This window comes from Psammomys obesus, unplaced genomic scaffold, assembly GCF_907164565.1.
Source record: "Psammomys obesus unplaced genomic scaffold, mPsaObe1.curated_primary_1811, whole genome shotgun sequence".
Taxonomy (NCBI): Eukaryota; Metazoa; Chordata; class Mammalia; order Rodentia; family Muridae; genus Psammomys; species Psammomys obesus.
The window spans coordinates 4,835,852-4,840,206 of NW_026594418.1; the positions used below are offsets into that span (position 1 = coordinate 4,835,852).

At 40.0% G+C, this 4,355-nt stretch overlaps 1 protein-coding gene across 5 annotated transcripts in view; it reads left to right on the top strand.

The window, feature by feature from the left end:
- Elavl2 (ELAV like RNA binding protein 2) overlaps window positions 1–4,355 on the top strand; it is a 130,666-nt gene that overhangs the window by 122,333 nt on the left and 3,978 nt on the right. The window lies entirely within an intron of this gene.

Genomic DNA, 4,355 nt, shown 5'->3' on the forward strand with positions numbered 1-4,355 from the left:
TGTGTGTGTGTGTGTGTGTGTGTGTGTGTGTGTGTGTGTGTGTGTGTTATCATTAAAGCTGTAATTTTGTTTGCTAGTTGCTATTTATTAGAGCAGTGCTCCTACACTCTCAAGACCAGGCCAGAGGACCCATAGACAGCACCGAGAGTCCTGATCTCTGTCCAGCACATATATGGGCAGCATGTGCTAGATGGTGGGTACCGCAGCGTCCTCACTGAATTTTCCTGTCACTCTGTACATGCCCCATGCCTTTTATTTTTGATGGGATGAAGTTTTCCAAGGTTGTCCCTGTGACTAAATTTTAAACCTTTATCTTCTATCCATCCTACATTACAAAAAGTCTTTAATAGTATATATTATTACTAATGAGAGCCTTTGGCCCTTGTACAAAAACATGTAAGATAAGGAAAGTTAGTCGAAAGGAAAACCCAGCATTAGCAAGTGAGAAAGATTACAGTATGTGGAGGTTTAAGCTTGGAGTCCCAGTTACTTTGGAGGCTGAGACAGGAAAATCACTTGAAGTTAAGGCCTGGATTGTGAAAGTGCTTTTCTTATTGCACTAGGTTTGACCTCAGCTGGGAGGCTTCAGAGTAGTAGCTGCTACCAGGTTGCCCAATGAGGGCAAAACAAAGCAGTTGGGAAGTAGGGAAGATTTTTCTTTCCTCAGATTGGAGCTCTTTTCTCTCTCACCTCACTGCTCATCTCTACCTCCACCACCTTTGTCTGAGTGGTAAAAGGTGAACTACCAGTGTGCCCTTACTTTGAGCTTGCCGCTTCCCAGCATGAATTTTAGAAAATGCATTGTTTTTAATGTTATCATGGTGCCTTGGCAGCGGAGCAAGACTGGAGAATACAAGTTATAGTAACGGTGAAAGGATGTTAAATATACGTGAAAAGAAAAAAGAAAAATTCTGTGTAGTAAGGATTAACTTTAAAAGTGGGCTTATGAGGCCTATGGGTCAGCGTGTTGATAATTGGAATTATTGAAACATGAACACTGGTAATCTTATGGGCTGCTTGAAGTGTTTATAGTTTTGTTTTGTTTTTTATGAAAAACACTATTTGGACACATGATGTAATTTTAGTCCCTGAGGAATGTTCTTATTACAGGATATCCAAATTAAACGGTAAACCAAAGTTTCTTATTCATTTCTGTGAGGCAGATTTAACAGTGTAGTGTATGATCTAGCAGTGGCCTGTGTGTCTGCTTCTGTGGGTCCTTTTGCATCTTTAAAGAGCCTCTGGAATCAGCAGTTGAGTTTCAGTTGCTGGTTGCACTGGCTCGCTTTCATTCTGGAAGACAAAGACATCAAGCCTCATGAATGCTTTTCCTCATTCTTAGAAGTCATGATTGGATAAGGTAACATATTGATGAGCTTTGGAAAGGTTTGATAATTCTTCCATGGTGTCCAGAATTGTTTTCTTATTTGTTGTCTTTTTCATATATTATGTCTGACATTAACTGATCTTTTTTTTAGGTAGATATCTTAGTTTTATGCTGTATTTGTAAACACTCTGTTTTGAAATGAAAGTGCTCTAGTAAGGTGCTCATAGAAGATTCTAGTAAAAATACTGCATGGTAACAATTTGAGTTACATTATCCGGGTGATAAGAAATGTTACCAAATGTCTTTGCTGTGCACTTGTTTTATGTGCATATGGTTTGTGCTCTATAGTCAGTGAACTTTAGACTCTGAATTCTAATCAAATATACAATGATAGGATAAATATGAACTATATACTCTATCAAATATAATAATGTGCTGATGATTGTTACACTGATATATTTACATAAAGTTATTTTAGTACATAAGATCTTGCTTTAAGCAAGATTTGTAAAGTGTTAGTATTTATCCCTTTGAATTTTTTTTTTTGCGTTCATGTAAGAGATGTTGAATTGACTTGTATGGTTTCTGTGAGGAAAAGGGGAAATAACTGCTTTGTTTTTTTCTTTCCTGAGTTTTCCTTATTGGATCATCCTCAACCCATTTTCCCTTCTCTTGGGAATCTTTATTTAAGTAAAGGATCTCTTAATTGAAGCTAGGTTTTTCTATTTAATCTTCCAGATCCACTTAATGTGTTACTTGTAAATTGGATTGTATCCCACCTAAATCTTGAATGGGGTTGACATTGGCCACCTTCTTAGGAAGGCTCAGACCTCTTTAGAGAAGCATGTGATGTCCTAGAAAGTGGGTGCAGGTACTTCTGCAGTCCACATGTTAAATATAATTTAGTAGGTAGCAAAATATGCAGGTGAATGGCTCCCTAACATTAGCTCCCTTGGTGGAGTGCATCATGTGCCTGTCATCCGAAGTTACTGCAGAGGCCTCTAGCCTGGGCTCCTCGTGCATGGAGTGGCTTTCATTTTTAGGTAATCATGTATGAAAGTTGTCTTCAGGCTGTGGGACGTGGAGTGAGGGTAGGGTGTACTATGACGTTTTCTCCTATAGTTGCAATATAATTTGCTACAAAGGCTGATGGATGTCCATCTGCAGCGCCCACTGCCTTCCCTAAATTCAGATGGAACACATAGGTGTGTGGCAGTGAGAGCAAGGGAAATGGGGTCTGCTCCCTGTAGTCAGCCAGCTGCCGTGCCTGGCTGTTTCCTGGAGCAGTGTTCCACTCTCGCTGATGGGGGAGAAGAGAGACATTAGTGTAGAAAACTCGGTTTAAAGCTGTCCAGGACTGACTTTCCTCTAAGACTGGGAAATGAATGGAGGTTGGAGACCATCCATTAAGGTTCCACACATGGGGCAGCTCTGCGGCACATTTAGGGTCTTCAGAGGCCTAGTTGCAAAAGTCCCAGATGAAGATTGTTTGATGGGATAGAACGGGGAACTCCCTCACTCAGTGCTTGTAATTCACCCCCATGACAAGGTTGGTTTCCATCCTGTCTTGAACAAAGACACATTTTTAAGGGAATTCTATGTCTGAAGTTTGGTTATTCTCCTCAGTGGGTAGAGGGAAAATGGAGCTTCTGAATTTCATCTTTAATCACTTTGAACAGACTTCAGTATGTTCCATGTGTCCGACAGGTACCGTTTGTCAGATGCATTCCATACCTATCATCCCTGCAATTTGATGGAATTTTCTATATCAGATCACTTTTTGATTGGTGTTGCAAGTTTGCACTCATTCATTTTTTTCTGGTGTGTGTAACCTTGGTTTTTGCATATAAAGGCATGCATCTTTACCCATCTTCACTTTGTAGAACAGAGTCCCCTGACATTCTGTACTCTTCACAGCTGCTCTGTGCTTTGTGTGTGCAAATATTCTCACCCAGTCAGTCTTCTGGGTAGTTTCCATCCTACAGTAAGTGGTGGGTGATAATTCTGGTAACCTTTGCTTTAACATAATTACCAGGTATATGTTATAAACCTGCAATGCCCAGGCTAGTGATCTGTGCTAAATGGTACATTTAAAAGGATCATGGAACATGGCAGATCGGAATAGATAAAGGAAGATCTTGTCACTGTGATTTGTTCTCTTGTCCTACACTTTGCATTACAGCAACTCAACAGTATCTTTCATTTTTCAAAACACATAAATGCACAGTGGAGACTGAGATCAGGGACATGCAGGGGCAACACTTTTTTATAGCTGAAAGACCAGAAGGAATACTTTGGCTTTTACAAACTGAGAGTAGTTGCTTTTTCTTATGTGCTCTGCTGTGTTTAGGTTAGGCACAAAAAGCTGATACCCACTCCCTCCCTGCCCCACTTAGCTTTTCACAGGTGTTAAAAGATAAGAGAATTGTGCCTCACCACAGACTGGGGGGCTGTGTTTGGAGAGTGGGGAGTATTTTGACAATTAGTGACTTAATGGCTATGCACTAGATGTGCCTGATCCTCACGTGTAATTTATTAGTAAATATTAGAAACTTGAGGAACCCTAGATAGTCTTCTTGACACTAATGAAGCAGAGTGGCACAAATTCTATAAAGCCAGGTTTGTCCATGAACAGTGTAATTGTACATCTTTGTCATTCTATATCTTTGAGTTTAAAATATCAGACTCCTCTGAAGTCACTAGCTTTGTGGGCTTCAGTATCCTCAGGAACCAATGGGATCGTAAAAAGTAGACCTGGGAGTTTGTAAAAGTGCTGGTCAGTTCCAGCTTCACTTTTAGAACTTGCCTGATGGGAAGTCAGATGTCAGCTGTTGTAGCATCTTCACATTTTGTTTCTGGATGTTTCCTCAGATGACCACTGCTATTTCCTTTGCTGCACTGCCCCTGTAGAGCTAGCCAGTGTTCTACAACAATGGGTGCCCATTCGCTCAGGAATGGTAAAAGACCCAGTGTTTTGAGGCATCTAATATATATATATATATATATATATATATATATATATATATAT